This window comes from Mytilus edulis, chromosome 14 (genome assembly GCF_963676685.1).
Source record: "Mytilus edulis chromosome 14, xbMytEdul2.2, whole genome shotgun sequence".
In the NCBI taxonomy this organism is placed as follows: domain Eukaryota; kingdom Metazoa; phylum Mollusca; class Bivalvia; order Mytilida; family Mytilidae; genus Mytilus; species Mytilus edulis.
Window position 1 is genome coordinate 67,648,471 of NC_092357.1, and position 17,500 is coordinate 67,665,970.

Consider the following 17,500-nt stretch of genomic DNA (forward strand, 5'->3'; position numbering starts at 1 on the left):
GTTTTTCTTTTATTTTAGATACAGCGCGCGCGCAATATTGAGGAGACATCACGTGACGCGGGTTTATATTAAGAAAAACTTAATCTTTTAATTTCTTTTTAGGTCGGAACCTTGAACAGACAACAAGTCTAGAGATGGAATGTACACAATGTAATTTCTTTTGTCATTGTAGGAAATTGACATTTTGATCACAGTTCAACAGCAGTGCATGTTTTGGATTTAATTGTTCCGGTGTAACTTTAATACACATTTAATGATTATTTTTTGATAATGTCCATTTTTCAGCACCTGTTTGTAACACAGATTAGTATTTCAATCTCGGAGCGGACATTTTATTGTAGGTTTTTACTGAGATTGACGGACCTAGCAAGCGATTTTTACGGCATTGCGATTTCTTTTTTCTAGGAAAAGTCTTGAGAGATATCTGCAAAAGGTTTTTTTATGAACCTTCAGTACATGTATGCCCTGCTGACTGCAAATTTTCAGGTCGATTGGACTTGTAGTTTCAGAGAATATGTGGATTTTTTTTCAGAAGAGACGTAAGAACAATAATAAAATAAAAATTTTCTTGAATAATTGAGAGTTTGTTCCTTCAATAAACTGTCATAAATAAACAGTCATACATATTGATTGATTGATTAGTTGGTTGATTGATTGGTTGGTTGGTTTGTTGGTTGGTTGGTTGATTAAACACGTTTGATAGGGTCACTTAGAACAAGGGGGAAAAGACCTCAAGAGACCTTGCATCCCGTATTAAACGCATGACACGGAAACATACATTAAGTGATTGATTGGTTGGTTGGTTGGTTGGTTGGTTAAACATGTTGGTTTAACACGTTGGTTAAACACGTTGGCTGGTTAAACACGTTTGATGGGCTCAATTTAAACAAGCGAAAAAAAAAACATCTTGGATCCCGTATTTAACACATGAAACGGAAACATGCATTGATTTATTTATTGGTTGGTTGGTTGGTTGGTTGGTTGGTTAAACACGTTGGTTAAACATGTCGGTTAAACACGTAGTTTAAACACGTTGGCTGGTTAAACACGTTTGATAGGCGCAATTTTAACAAACGAAAAAAAACCATCTCGGATTCCGTATTTAACACATGAAACGGAAACATGCATTGATTGATTGATTGGTTGGTTGGTTGGTTAAACACGTTGGTTAAACACGTTGGTTAAACATATTGGTTTAACACCTTGGTTAAACATATTGGTTAAACACGTTGGCTGGTTAAACACGTTGGATAGGCTCAATTTAAACAAGCGAAAAAAACCATCTTGGATGCCGTATTTAACACATGAAACGGAAACATGCATTGATTGATTGATTGATTGATTGGTTGGTTGGTTGGTTGGTTAAACATGTTGGTTAAACACGTTGGTTAAACACGTTGGCTGGTTAAACACGTTAGATAGGCTCAATTTAAACAAGCGAAAAAAACCATCTTGGATCCCGTATTTAACACATGAAACGCAAACATGCATTGATTGGTTGGTTGGTTGGTTGGTTGGTTGGTTGGTTGGTTGGTTGGTTGGTTGGTTGGTAGGTTGGTTAAACACGTTGGTTAAACATGTTGGTTAAACACGTTGGTTAAACACGTTGGCTGGTTAACACGTTAGATAGGCTCAATTTAAACGAGCGAAAAAAACCATCTTGGATCCCGTATTTAACACATGAAACGGAAACATGCATTGATTGATTGATTGATTGATTGGTTGGGTGGTTGGTTGGTTAAACATGTTGGTTAAACACGTTGGTTAAACACGTTAGATAGGCTCAATTTAAACGAGCGAAACAAAAACATCTTGGATCCCGTATTTAACACATGAAACGGAAACATGCATTGATTGATTGATTGATTGGTTGGTTGGTTGGTTGGTTGGTTAAACACGTTGGTTAAACACGTTAGTTAAACATATTTGTTAAACATGTTGGTTAAACACGTTTGATAGGCTCAATTAAAACAAGCGGAAAAAAAAGAGACGTTGAATCCCGTATCAAACACATGAAACGGAAACATTGATTGATTGATTGATTGATTGATTGATTGATTGATTGATTGGTTGGTTGGTTGGTTGGTTGGTTGGTTGGTTGGTTGGTTGGTTGATTGATTGGTTGGTTGGTTGGTTGGTTGGTTGGTTGGTTGAAATTCAAACACACATAAAACTGTTTAAATAGTGCCAAAACCACATAATTTGATGACCTTGACCTTTGACCTTGTGACCTTCGTCAAGGTCATTGCTCCACAAGGTCATTGCAAAAGACCCTATGGGTCAAGGACCTTTGTTTAAGAGTTTTGCCTAAATATGGCTTTTTAAAAACCATCGATGGGAGTTATGTCCCTTACATGATGGTAAAATCAATATAGTCATAATGTAAAAAAGTTGCCCCTTGAAGTACTTAACATTTTTCACTGCTTAAATTTTCTGTATCTATAACCATTCAAGAATTATAGGGAAATCAAAGACATATGAAAATCTAAAATATGACCTTGACCTTTGACCTTGACCTAATTTTCTAAGTTAGGAATCAGGGGACTCAAATAAAAACATTCCAGGGTTATACGGTTAACGGTTTATGAGTTAAAAAAACATACCGACAAATTTATTCCGTAAAGATAGATAACTCCTATAAAATTTCATCGAATCGCTTCGATCCAAATTAGCCAAAATTTTCTGAGGATGTAACGAACAATTTGTAAAAAGAATTTTGTCGCTATCTTTTTTTGTTACGAAGGAGATGCACACACATGATAAACAGTGAATAGGGAGATAACTCTTACAGAGAAAATTGTTCGTCTTAGCAGGGTGAAATTTAAAAGCGCATAAACTATACGATACAATATGAGAAATATCTAAGCGACATATTGCGAAACAAACATTTATCGCAAGAACAAAAGTTGGCGGAAAAAAAAAATAATAATAATAATAAATATAAAGCAATTGTTTTGAAAACAATTGTGTGGCAGTCTTTCCCCTCTGATGAATAGATAATTGATTTTTTTGATTGATTGATTTGGAAAAGGGGGGGGGGGGTATTTGTTTGTTTGTTTGTTTTTGTAAAGGGTCTATATTATTATGTTACCGGAGAAGTTTCATGTTTATTTCGGAAAGTTTTTATTTTATTTCAGGTGCAGCGCGCGCCAGATTGAGGAAACACCACGTGACCCGGGTTTATATTAAGAAAAACTTAGTCTTTTTATTTCTCTTTAGGTCGGGACGTTGAACAGACAACATGTATAGAGATGGAATGAACACAATGTAATTTCTTTTGTCATTGTAGGAAATTGACATTTTGATCACAGTTCACCAGCAGTGCATGTTTTGGATTTAATTGTTCCGGTGTAACTTTAATACACATTTAACGATTATTTTCTTAAAATGTACATTTTTCAGCACCAGTTTGTAACACAGATTAGTATTTTAATCTAGGAGCGGACATTTTATTGTAGGATGTCACTGAGATTTACGGACCTAGCAAGCGATTTTTACGGCATTGCCATTTTTTTCTCTAGGAAAAGTCTTGAGAGATATCCGCACCAAGTTTTTTTATGAACCTTTAGTACATGTATGCCCTGCTGCCTGTAAATTTTCAGGTCGATTGGACTTGTAGTTTCAGAGAATATGTGGATTTTTTTTCAGAAGAGACGTAAGAACAATAATAAAATAAAAATTTTCTTGAATAATTGAGAGTTTGTTCCTTCAATATACTGTCATAAATAAACAGTCATACATATTGATTGATTGATTAGTTGGTTGATTGATTGGTTGGTTGGTTGGTTTGTTGGTTGGTTGGTTGGTTGGTTGATTAAACACGTTTGATAGGGTCACTTAGAACAAGGGAAAAAAACCTCAAGAGACCTTGCATCCCGTATTAAACGCATGACACGGAAACATACATTAAGTGATTGATTGGTTGGTTAAACACGTTAGTTAAACATGTTGGTTGAACACGTTGGTTAAACACGTTGGCTGGTTAAACACGTTGGAAAGGCTCAATTTAAACAAGCGAAAAAAAACATCTTGGATCCCGTATTTAACAAATGAAACGGAAACATGCATTGATTGGTTGATTGGTTGGTTGGTTGGTTAAACACGTTGGTTAAACACGTTGGTTAAACACGTTGGCTGGTTAAACACGTTTGATAGTCTCAATTTAAACAAGCGAAAAAAAAACATCTTGGATCCCGTATTTAACACATGAAACGGAAACATGCATTGATTTATTGGTTGGTTGGTTGGTTGGTTGGTTGGTTGGTTGGTTGGTTGGTTGATTAAACACGTGGGTTAAACATGCTGGTTAAACACGTTGGTTAAACATGCTGGTTAAACACGTTGGTTAAACATGCTGGTTAAACACGTAGTTTAAACACGTTTGATAGGCTCAATTTTAACAAGCGATAAAAAACCATCTTGGATCCCGTATTTAACACATGAAACGGAAACATGCATTGATTGGTTGATTGGTTGGTTGGTTGGTTAAACAAGTTGGTTAAACACGTTGGTTAAACACGTTGGCTGGTTAAACACGTTAGATAGGCTCAATTTAAACAAGAGAAAAAAAACATCTTGGATCCCGTATTTAACACATGAAACGGAAACATGCATTGATTGATTGATTGGTTGGTTGGTTGGTTAAACACGTTGGTTAAACATGTTGGTTAAACACGTTGGTTAAACACGTTGGCTGGTTAAACACGTTAGATAGGCTCAATTTAAACAAGCGAAAAAAAACATCTTGGATCCCGTATTTAACATGAAACGGAAACATGCATTGATTGATTGATTGGTTGGTTGGTTGGATGGTTGGTTGGTTGGTTAAACACGTTGGTTAAACATGTTGGTTAAACACGTTGGTTAAACACGTTGGCTGGTTAAACACGTTAGATAGGCTCAATTTAAACGAGCGAAAAAAAAACATCTTGGATCCCGTATTTAACACATGAAACGGAAACATGCATTGATTGATTGATTGGTTGGTTGGTTGGTTGGTTGGTTGGTTGGTTGGTTGGTTGGTTAAACACGTTGGTTAAACATGTTGGTTAAACACGTTTGATAGGCTCAATTAAAACAAGCGGAAAAAAAGAGACCTTGAATCCCGTATCAAACACATGAAACGGAAACATTGATTGATTGATTGATTGATTGATTGATTGATTGGTTGGTTGGTTGGTTGGTTGGTTGGTTGGTTGGTTGGTTGGTTGGTTGGTTGGTTGAAATTCAAACACTCATAAAACTGTTTAAATAGTGCCAAAACCACATAATTTGATGACCTTGACCTTTGACCTTGTGACCTTAGTCAAGGTCATTGCTTCAAAAGGTCATTGCAAAAGACCCTATGGGTCAAGGACCTTTTGTTTAAGAGTTTTGCCTAAAAATGGCTTTTTAAAAACCATCGATGGGAGTTATGTCCCTTATATGATGGTAAAATCAAATTAGTCATAATGTAAAAAAGTTGCCCCTTAAAGTACCAAGCATTTTTCACTGCTTAATTTTTTTGTATCTATAACCGTTCAAGAATTATAGGGAAATGAAAAACTTATAAAAATCTAAAATATGACCTTGACCTTTGACCTTGACCTAATTTTCTAAGTTAGGACCCTGGGGACTCAAATAAAAACATTCCAGGGTTATACGGTTAACGGTTTAGGAGTTTAAAAAACATACCGACAAATTTATTCCGTAAAGGTAGATAACTCCTATAAAATTTCATCGAATCGCTTCGATCCAAATACGCCAAAAATTACTGAGGATGTAACGAACAGTTTGTAAAAAGAATTTTGTCGCTTTCTTATTTTGTTACGAAGGAGATGCACACAGAGGATAAACAGTGAAAAGGGAGATAACTCTTACATAGAAAATGGTTCGCCTTAGCAGGGTGAAATTTAAAAGCGCATAAACTATACGATACCATATGGGAAATATCTAAGCGACATATTGCGAAACAAACATTTTGCGCAAGAACAAAATTTGGCGGAAGAAAAAAAAAAAAAAAATAATAATAATAATAATAATAATCAGAACAAAAACAATAAGTCTTTCCACAGAAAAGTGGAAAGACTTAATTAAAAACCAATTGTTCAGAGAACAATTGAAAGTCTTTCCACAGCAAAGAAATTTGGATAAGAAGGTAGTTTCTTCATACTGATGCGATGTATAATGGTTTAATTATATTAATGAGTGATATAAGGGAGATAACATGCTACTTCCGGTGAAATGAATGTCACTTCCGGTCTCATATGACAGCTTCTTTCACACTGATTCCGAAAATATATAGTTTCTATATACTTTTGTATGTAGAATGGGAGATAATTGACCACTTCCGGTTTGTTGGAAGTCATTTTTGGTCTTCAGTAATCAGTTTCTGTATCCATATGACAAAATATATGGATTCTGAGTTCTTTTATGTGAAAAAATTGCAAAAAAAACTACTTCCGGTTTTCTCAAGGTCACTTCCGGTAGCCATTTTTCAAGGTCATTTGTCACTTAACCTTTTGTATAAGGTCAAATGTCTTTATAATGAACTTAATTGAAGTTATAATCAAATAACCTCATATCAAGACATTTCAGGGGCACCAACTCCTTTAAAATGCCATTTAATTGTATAAGACTAAATGTAGCATATCTTCATTACAATTAAGCAGACATTTTGAACTTGTTCTTTTATATGTATCTCTCACAGTGTTGGAGAAAATGCAAAAACAAGCAAAAGTCACAATTGAGAACTTGACCTTGACCTTTGACCTTGACCTCATTTTCTAAGTTAGGACCTAGGGGCCTCAAATAAAAACATTCCAGGGTTATACGGTTAACTGTTTATGAGTTAAAAAAACATACCGACAAATTTATTTTGTAAAGGTAGATAACTCCTATAAAATTTCATCGAATCGCTTCGATCCAAATGAGCCAAAATTTCCTGAGGATGTAATGAACAATTTATAAAAGGAATTTTGTCGCTATCTTTTTTTGTTACGAAGGAGATGCACACAGATCATAAACAGTGAATAGGGAGATAACTCTTACAAAGAAAATGGTTCGACTTAGCAGGGTGAAATTTAAAAGCGCATAAACTATACGATACCTTATGAGAAATATCTAAGCGACACATTGCGAAACAAACATTTATCGCAAGAACAAAATTTGGCGGAAAAAAAAAAATAATAATAATCAGAAGAAAAACAATAAGTCTTTCCACAGAAAAGTGGAAAGACTTAATTAAAAACCAATTGTTCAGAGAACAATTGAAAGTCTTTCCACACCAAAGAAATTTGGATAATAAGGTGGTTTCTTCATACTGATGCGATAAATAATGGTTTAATTATCTTTTTGAGTGATATAAGGGAGATAATATGCTACTTCCGGTGAAATGAATGTCACATCCGGTCTCATATGATAGCTTCTTTCACACTGATTCCAAAAATATATAGTTTCTATATACTTTTGTATGTAGAATGGGAGATAATTGGCCACTTCCGGTTTGTTGGAAGTCATTTTTAGTCTTCAGTAATTTGTTCATGTATCTATATGAGAAAATATATGGTTTCTGAGTACTTTTATGTGAAAAAATTGCAAAAAAAGCTACTTCCGGTTTTCTCAAGATCACTTCCGGTAGCCATTTTTCAAGGTCATTTGTCACTTAACCTTTTGTATAAGGTCAAATGTCTTTATAATGAACTTAATTGAAGTTATAATCAAATAACCTCATATCAAGGCATTACAGGGGCATCAACTCCTATAAGATGCCATTTCATTGTATAAGACTACATGTAGCATATCTTCATTATAATAAAGCTGACATTTTGCACTTGTTCTTTTATATGTATCTCTCAAAGTGTCAGAGAAAATGCAAAAACAAGCAAAAGTCACAATTGAGAACTTGACCTTGACCTTTGACCTTGACCTCATTTTCTAAGTTAGGACCTAGGGAACTCAAATAAAAACATTCCGGGGTAATACGCTTAACTGTTTATGAGTTAAAAAAACATACCGACAAATTTATTTTGTAAAGGTAGATAACTCCTATAAAATTTCATCGAATCGCTTCGATCCAAATTAGCCAAAAATTACTGAGGATGTAACGAACAATTTGTAAAAAGAATTTTGTCGATATCTTTTTTTGTTATGAAAGAGATGCACACAGATGATTAACAGTGAATAGGGAGATAACTCTTACAAAGAAAATGGTTCGTCTTAGCAGGGCGAAATTTAAAAGCGCTTAAACTATACGATACAATATGAGAAATATCTAAGTGACATAATGCGAAACAAACATTTATCGCAAGAACAAAATTTGGCGGAAAAAAAAATTAATAATAATCAGAAGAAAAACAATAAGTCTTTCCACAGAAAAGTGGAAAGACTTAATAATAATAATCAGAACAAAAACAATAAGTCTTTCCACAGAAAAGTGGAAAGACTTAATAATAATCAGAACAAATACAATAGGTCTTTCCACAGAAAAGTGGAAAGACCTAATAATCAGAACAAATACAATAGGACTTTCCACAGAAAAGTGGAAAGACCTAATAATATGGAAAAAAAACTGGAGTTGTCGTTCGTTTTACGTTGATAGGATAAATAGCACACAACCTACATTCAGTTGTAAGTGGAGGGTTAAAAAAAAAAGGGGGGGGGGCAAAAAGGGGGTCTCGGGATTTTTTTTTTTTTTTTTTTTTATTAATGGAACAGAATGGTTAAAAACGTTTTTTACAATATAAATCAATTGCTTTAAAAAAGCAATTGTAGGTGGTCTTTCCCCCTTTAGAATTAATTGAATTTGGGGGGGGGGGGGGTTTGTTTGTTTGTTTGTTTGATTGTTTGCTTGTTTGTTTGTTTCTGTATGGGGTCTATATTATTGTTACCGGAGAAGTTTCATGTTTAGTTTGGAAAGTTTTTATTTTATTTTAGGTACAGCGCGCGCGCCAGATTGAGGAGACACCACGTGACGCGGCTTTATATTAAGAAAAACTTAGTCTTTTTATTTCTTTTTAGGTGGGGACGTTAAACAGACAACATCTATAGAGATGGAATGTACACAATGTAATTTCTTTTGTCATTGTAGGAAATTGACATTTTGATCACAGTTCCCGTCAGTGCATGTTTTGGATTTAATTGATCCGGTGTAACTTTAAAACACATTTATTGATTATTTTCTGATATTGTACATTTTTCAGCACCTGTTTGTAACACAGATTAGTATTTCAATCTCGGAGCGGACATTTTATTGTAGGTTTTTACTGAGATTTACGGACCTTGCAAGCGATTGTTACGGCATTGCCATTTCTTTTCTCTAGGAAAAGCTTTGAGAGATATCTGCACCAAGTTTTTTTATAAACTTTAAGTACATGTATGCCCTGCTGACTGCAAATTTTGAGGTCGATTGTACTTGTAGTTTCAGAGTACATGTGGATTTTTTTTCAGAAGTGACGCAATAACAATATTAAATTTCAATTTTTCATGAAACATGATTGATTGATCATGATCATGATTGATTGATTACTTGATTGATTGATTGATTGATTAGTTGGTTGGTTGGTTAAACACGTTGGATAGGGTCAATTGAAACAGCGAAAAAGAAACAAAGAAGATCTTGGACCGTATATTAAACACATGAGACGGATACATGATTGATTGATCATGATCATGATTGATTGATCATGATCATGATTGATTGATTAGTTAGTTGGTTGGTTGATTGGTTAAACACGTTGGATAGGGTCAGATCTTGAACCCTATGATAAACACATGGGACGGAAACATGATTGATTGATTGATCATGATCATTATTGGTTGATTGATCATGATCATGATTGATTGATTGATTGATTGATTGATTGGTTGGTTGGTTGGTTGGTTGGCAGGCAAACACACATAAAACTCTTCAAGTAGTGCCCCAAATCACATATGTACATGACCTTGACCTTTGACCTTGTGACCTTTGTCAAGGTCATTGCTTCACAATATCATCGCAAAAGATCCTATGGGTAAATGTCATTTTGTTTGAGAGTTTTGTCTAATAATGGCTTTATATAAACCATCAATGGGAATTATGTCCCTTACACAATGGTAAAACCAATATAGTCATAATGTAACAAAGTTGCCCCTTGAAGTCCTTAACATTTTTCACTGCTTAAATTTTCTGTATCTATAACCATTCAAGAATTATAGGGAAATCAAAGACATATGAAAATCTAAAATATGACCTTGACCTTTGACCTTGACCTTATTTTCTAAGTTAGGAATCAGGGGACTCAAATAAAAACATTCCATGGTTAGACGGTTAACGGTTTATGAGTTAAAAAAAACATACCGACAAATTTATTCCGTAAAGATAGATAACTCCTATAAAATTTCATCGAATCGCTTCGATTCAAATTAGCCAAAATTTTCTGAGGATGTAACGAACAATTTGTAAAAAGAATTTTGTCGATATCTTTTTTTGTTACGAAGGAGATGCACACACATGATAAACAGTGAATAGGGAGATAACTCTTACAGAGAAAATGGTTCGTCTTAGCAGGGTGAAATTTAAAAGCGTAAAAACTGTACGATACTATACAAAAAAAAATCTAAGCGACATAATGCGAAACAAAAATTTCGAAATTTGGCGGAAGAAAAAAAAAATAATAATAATAATCAGAACAAATACAATAGGACTTTCCACAGAAAAGTGGAAAGACCTAATAATCAGAACAAATACAATAAGTCTTTCCACAGAAAAGTGGAAAGACTTAATAATAATCAGAACAAAAACAATAAGTCTTTCCACAGAAAAGTGGAAAGACTTAATAATAATAATAATTATAATAATAATAGTAATAATAATAATAATAATAATAATAATTAATAATAATAAATTATAATTATCCGATTGAAAATCAAAATAAATCAAAAATGAAAAATATTTAATATATATACAAAACAAAATAAAAACACAATTAAAAACCAATTGTTCAGAGAACAATTGAAAGTCTTTCCACACTAAAGTAATTTGGATAAGAAGGTAGTTTCTTTATACTGATGCGATAAATGATGGTTTAATTATCTTTTTGAGTGATATAAGGGAGATAATATGCTACTTCCGGTGAAATGAATGTCACATCCGGTCTCATATGATAGCTTCTTTCACACTGATTCCAAAAATATATAGTTTCTATATACTTTTGTATGTAGAATGGGAGATAATTGGCCACTTCCGGTTTGTTGGAAGTCATTTTTAGTCTTCAGTAATCTGTTCATGTATCTATATGACAAAATATATGGATTCTGGGTACTTTTAGGTGAAAAAATTGCAAAAATAGCTACTTCCGGTTTTCTAAAGGTCACTTCCGGTAGCCATTTTTCAAGGTCATTAGTCACTTAACCTTTTGTATGAGGTCAAATGTCTTTATAATGAACTTAATTGAAGTTATAATCAAATAACTTGATATCAAGACATTTCAGGGGCACCAACTCCTATAAGATGCCATTTAATTGTATAAGACTAAATGTAACATATCTTCATTACAATAAAGCTGACATTTTGCACTTGTTCTTTTATACGAATCTCTCAAAGTGTCGGAGAAAATGCAAAAACAAACAAAAGTCACAATTGAGAACTTGACCTTGACCTTTGACCTTGACCTCATTTTCTAAGTTGGGACCAATTGGACTCAAATAAAAACATTCCAGGGTTATACGGTTAACTGTTTATGAGTTATATAAACATACCGACAAATTTATTTTGTAAAGGTAGATAACTCCTAAAAAATTTCATCGAATCGCTTCGATCCAAATGCGCCAAAAATTACTGAGGATGTAACAAACAATTTGTAAAAAGAATTTTGTCGATATCTTTTTTTGTTACGAAAGAGATGCACACAGATCATAAACAGTGAATAGGGAGATAACTCTTACAAAGAAAATGGTTCGGCTTAGCAGGGTAAAATTTAAAAGCACATAAACTATACGATACCATATGAGAAATATCTAAGCGACATATTGCGAAACAAACATTTATCGCAAGAACAAAATTTGGCGGGAAAAAAAAAAAATAATAATAATTAAAAACCAATTGTTCAGAGAACAATTGAAAGTCTTTCCAAACTAAAGTAATTTGGATAAAAAGGTAGTTTCTTTATACTGATGCGATAAATGATGGTTTAATTATCTTTTTGAGTGATATAAGGGAGATAATATGCTACTTCCGGTGAAATTAATGTCACATCCGGTCTCATATGATAGCTTCTTTCACACTGATTCCAAAAATATATAGTTTCTATATACTTTTGTATGTAGAATGGGAGATAATTGGCCACTTCCGGTTTGTTGGAAGTCATTTTTTGTCTTCAGTAATCTGTTCATGTATCTATATGACAAAATATATGGATTCTGGGTACTTTTAGGTGAAAGAAATTGCAAAAATAGCTACTTCCGGTTTTCTGAAGGTCACTTCCGGTAGCCATTTTTCAAGGTCATTAGTCACTTAACCTTTTGTATGAGGTCAAATGTCTTTATAATGAACTTAATTGAAGTTATAATCAAATAACTTCATATCAAGACATTTCAGGGGCACCAACTCCTATAAGATGCCATTTAATTGTATAAGACTAAATGTAACATATCTTCATTACAATAAAGCTGACATTTTGCACTTGTTCTTTTATGTGTATCTCTCAAAGTGTCGGAGAAAATGCAAAAACAAGCAAAAGTCACAATGTAGAACTTGACCTTGACCTTTGACCTTGACCTCATTTTCTAAGTTGGGACCCATTGGACTCAAATAAAAACATTCCAGGGTTATACGGTTAACTTTTTATGAGTTAAATAAACATACCGACAAATTTATTTTGTAAAGGTAGATAACTCCTATAAAATTTCATCGAATTGCTTCGATCCAAATGCGCCAAAAATTACTGAGGATATAACGAACAATTTGTAAAAAGAATTTTGTCGATAACTTTTTTTGTTACAAAGGAGATGCACACAGATCATAAACAGTGAATAGGGAGATAACTCTTACAAAGAAAATGGTTCGGCTTAGCAGGGTAAAATTTAAAAGCGCATAAACTATACGATACCATATGAGAAATATCTAAGCGACATATTGCGAAACAAACATTTATCGCAAGAACAAAATTTGGCGGAAAAAAAATAATAATCAGAAGAAAAACAATAAGTCTTTCCACAGAAAAGTGGAAAGACTTAATAATAATTAAAAACCAATTGTTCAGAGAACAATTGAAGGTCTTTCCATCAAAACAATGTATTTTGATATGAAAAGTTGTGAAACTAAGTTTAAAATGTCATTTCAATCGTCAAATGATAGCTCCTAGTAAGCTGATTCCAAAAATATAATGTTTCCATACATTTTTTTTAAATAAGGGAGATAATTTGTTACTTCCGGTTTGAAAAATGTTACTTCCGATTATATTTGAATATTTACTTGACACTGATTCCAAAAATATCTGGTTCTATATACTTTTATATTAAAAAGTACAAAAAAATAGCTATTTCCGGTTTACAAAAGGTCACTTCCGGTTGTTTTTTACAAGGTTAAATGGTTTGATATCTTTTTCTAAAAGTTGTATATCTTTATCATGTATACATATAGAATAAAAGCAAAGGTCAAAATCTAGAACGTCAAATTAAGCTATGACCTTGAGATCAGTTTCAAGGTCATAAACCAAGGACCTCAAATCAAAAGACCATAGGTCTTTATTATATTTAGTTAATAAGTTATATCACCAAACGAGTACTTTTAAATACAAGAGGGGAGAAAACTCCCTTTTACATTCAACGTACACTTGCAATCAAAATTTACATCTTACGACATGTCGCAACTAACAATTTATAATTTGTTGATATCTTATACAGTCTTTGGATATAAGTGAAAATAAGCCAAATTCAAATATTAGAATATGACCTTGATCTTTGACCTTGACCTAATTTTCATTTTTTGGGACCAAGGACCTCAAATCAATAGATCCTAGGTCTCTATCACTTATGATTTGTAAGATAGAAATTCATATCACTTATATCAGATGCATAAGGGGAAATTACTCTCATATGGAGCGGTCATATCGCTTCGGTCAAAATAGGACAAATCATGCGAAGGATATAACGAGCAATTTTGTAAAATAAATTTGTCATAATCTTTTACAGTTGCGAAGGAGATGCGCTAACAAGGAAAACAGTGTTTGGGGAGATAACTCCTACAAAGAAAAAGTATTCGTTTACGCAGGGTAAATTTCAAAAGTGCATAAACTGTTCGATATCATATACCAAATATCTAAGCGACATATTGCGAAACAAATGTTTATCGCAAGAACAAAATTAGGCGGAAGAAAAAAAAAAAAAAATAATCAGAAGAAAAACAATAGGTCTTTCCACAGAAAAGTGGAAAGACCTAATAATAATAATAATCAGAACAAAAACAATAAGTCTTTCCACAGAAAAGTGGAAAGACTTAATAAATACAAATATAAAATATTATAAAAATTGGCGTTACGGGCAACATGCTTATGACTGAGATGTATTTAAAAAATAAATAAAATGCATATATTAATCAAGAAATTAAATTCACATTATTCGAGCATCTATCTCTGCAACTGCAATAGACGATAGAGTGTAGATGTATAAATAAAGGCAACAGTAGTATACCGCTGTTCAAACTCATAAATACATGGACAAAAAACTAAATCGGGGTAACAAACTAAAACTGACGGAAACGCATAAATATAAGAGGAGAACAACGACACAACACTACAATGTAACTAACACACACAGAAACGGACCAAGCATCAGACAAAATCCCACGAGAATAACAAATATAACATCAAAACCAAATACATGAATTTTGGATAGACAAGTATAAATGTGACTTCAAATAACTTAGACCATAAGGAGAAAGTTACGAGCCGCTTGATTATACATCTATCAGAAACATAACTGGTAGAGTTTTGAATGAAACCTCAAACAATGTGAACTAAATAGCAATGAGAGCTTTTAAAAGAGAGTATTGGCAAGAGCTTGAAGCATAATTCGAAGAACACTTGTTACTTCGAAATATTATACCTCTCTACGCGTGAGCGCTGGCCCATCCCATGTCAAACATAGGTAACTCAAGTATATTAATACCTACTCTTAAATTTTGTACCTGCATGTTGAGCGCTGGCCCAGCCCATGCTTAGAGGGTATGGGATTACTTTGCAACCTGAGACGGATAACCTCGAGTGAAAAAAACATTTGCACACTAAAACATGTATCCAAAAGAACTGTCAAATGGACAAACAAATGATTCGTTCACCCGATGAGAGGGCTGCCTAGTTACCCGTTTTATTCAGGGCTGCCTGAGAACTCAGGTAATAATTTTGTGACAAGTAAAGAATGGGTAAAATTCATTATTACTTTGCCCAAACGAAATGTGTTACACATACATGCTGCCCTTGTAACGCATTGAGTATCCCCAAAATTATTCTGAGACAGTGATTGTGCTAAAAAAGTTATGTGTACGGTAAAAAACATTCGTTCTAAAAATAATTAGAGCTTGATAATAAACATAATAAAAAAATATATATATAAGAAAATACTTGACATAGTAATTAATTATAAATAGCCATCTACTAATTCAATAAAGAAATAATAGACCCAATTTTTTAATATGATTTCGTAACATTCAACAGATCTTGTTGCCTGTTATCTTCCAATTATTTTTTAACAAGTGTTCCGTCAGATGTCCGACGCACCCAAATTTGAATATGCGATTTAAAAACCATTAATAGTATCTTTGATTAAATATAAATGGTGCTTATGTAAAGCTAAATGCTGCTGTAACCAATGAATCACATATTTATACAACTGATCTTATAGACAAATATGATTTATAATACGTTGATGAATAATTACTCTTTGGTAAAAAAACAAAATGGCAGTCAGATAAAACAATGTAAAACTATTACTTTGACAGTCAATTAGTTTTGTCTGTATATTCGGAATAAAGCAGGTATCCGAAAACCTCTCATTATAACTGTAGTTCATTGTTATATAAGTGCGGATCAAAAAACCTCTCTGAAAAAGTTAATTCATATATTGTAGCACACTTGAGTTGGTTAACACATGTCATTCTATTTGCTAGATGAATAGGAAGAGCTCACTAGGAAATAATGCATGTCATACTGTGTTGATAGAGGTTATAGAAAACAATGTACCACTGTTTATGATACCAATTTCTTGAAGAAACAACCTTTTAATATTGTCGTGTTGTGTAAATAAACTTTGATGTATGAACGTATTATCAGGAAAGATGTTGATTGCAAGCGATCTTGTTCCGTTAAAATTAACTCTGTGTCTAGACTAAACATGTTCAATTGGTGTTAGTTCTTTGTTTCAAGTAAACTCGTCATTAGTATCGAAGATCTGGTAAGTTATATGAGCACGAAACGTTTTTCTCCGGGTGCTGTACTTTCACGCTGCGTTGAAGCTGTGTGCTTTTTCTACTGTTTTGTTATGTTTTTGTGTCTTTGACATGTAACCCGTTTCTATTCTCTATTCTATTGAATTATTTTGCATATTGTAAATAATATGAATATTTTGATTTGTACATGCTAAATAATGTGCAAAAAAAATATTATCTGAACTGTCTGAACAGTAGTTAAATTATTGCAGTAGATAAGTCTGACAATAGATTCCACAGAGTGAAAATTACTTCATAGTTGATTGCTTTTTTCTATCTGTTTAGGTCGACATGACGGGTTTAGATCAAGATTGGTTTAATTGTACTACCGAATTAGAACAAAACTGCAAATTAATAACATAATTTCTATTGTTGATTCATAATATATCAATGTTCACAAAACAAAACTGTACCAGAGAAACGAAACGTGAAAAGGTTCTATGCTCTGATTAGCACGATGTGACGAGTATGATAAGATACTGCTGTATAGTTATATCATGTATATCATGTACATTTTATAAAAGATATTATGCATCTATATTTCAATAAGATGCTTTTTATTTACATTTCTAGACATTGTTATTCACAATATTTCTACAAGATGTTTTTCATTTATATTCATAAAAGATGTTATTTATTTATGTTTCTGATAGATAGTATCCATTTATTTTTCAAAAGATGTTATTAATTTCTAGAATATTCTATTCATTTAAATTTCTAGAAAAAGTTATGCATGTATATGTCTATAAAAGATGATTTTTATTTATATTTATAGTAGATGCTATTCATTTGTATTTTTAAATTTTTTTTTTTTTTTTTTTTTTAATTTCTTAAAGATGTTTTCATTTCCATTCATATTTCATAAATATTTTTTCTATTTATATTATTAGAAATTGTTATTCATTTATATTATTAGAAATTGTTATTCATTTATATTTCTACATATTATCAGTACAAAGAATTTATCGAGATAGAAAAAAATTTCAACAAGTTATAAAGAAGTAAATTTCGATATTAACAAAACAACTAGAAGTGAAGTGAACATTCTTTTTATCTAATTCC

At 32.6% G+C, this 17,500-nt stretch overlaps 1 long non-coding RNA gene across 1 annotated transcript in view; it reads right to left on the reverse strand.

The window, feature by feature from the left end:
• Window positions 1-17,500, reverse strand: part of LOC139503805 (uncharacterized) — a 90,797-nt gene that overhangs the window by 73,050 nt on the left and 247 nt on the right. The window lies entirely within an intron of this gene.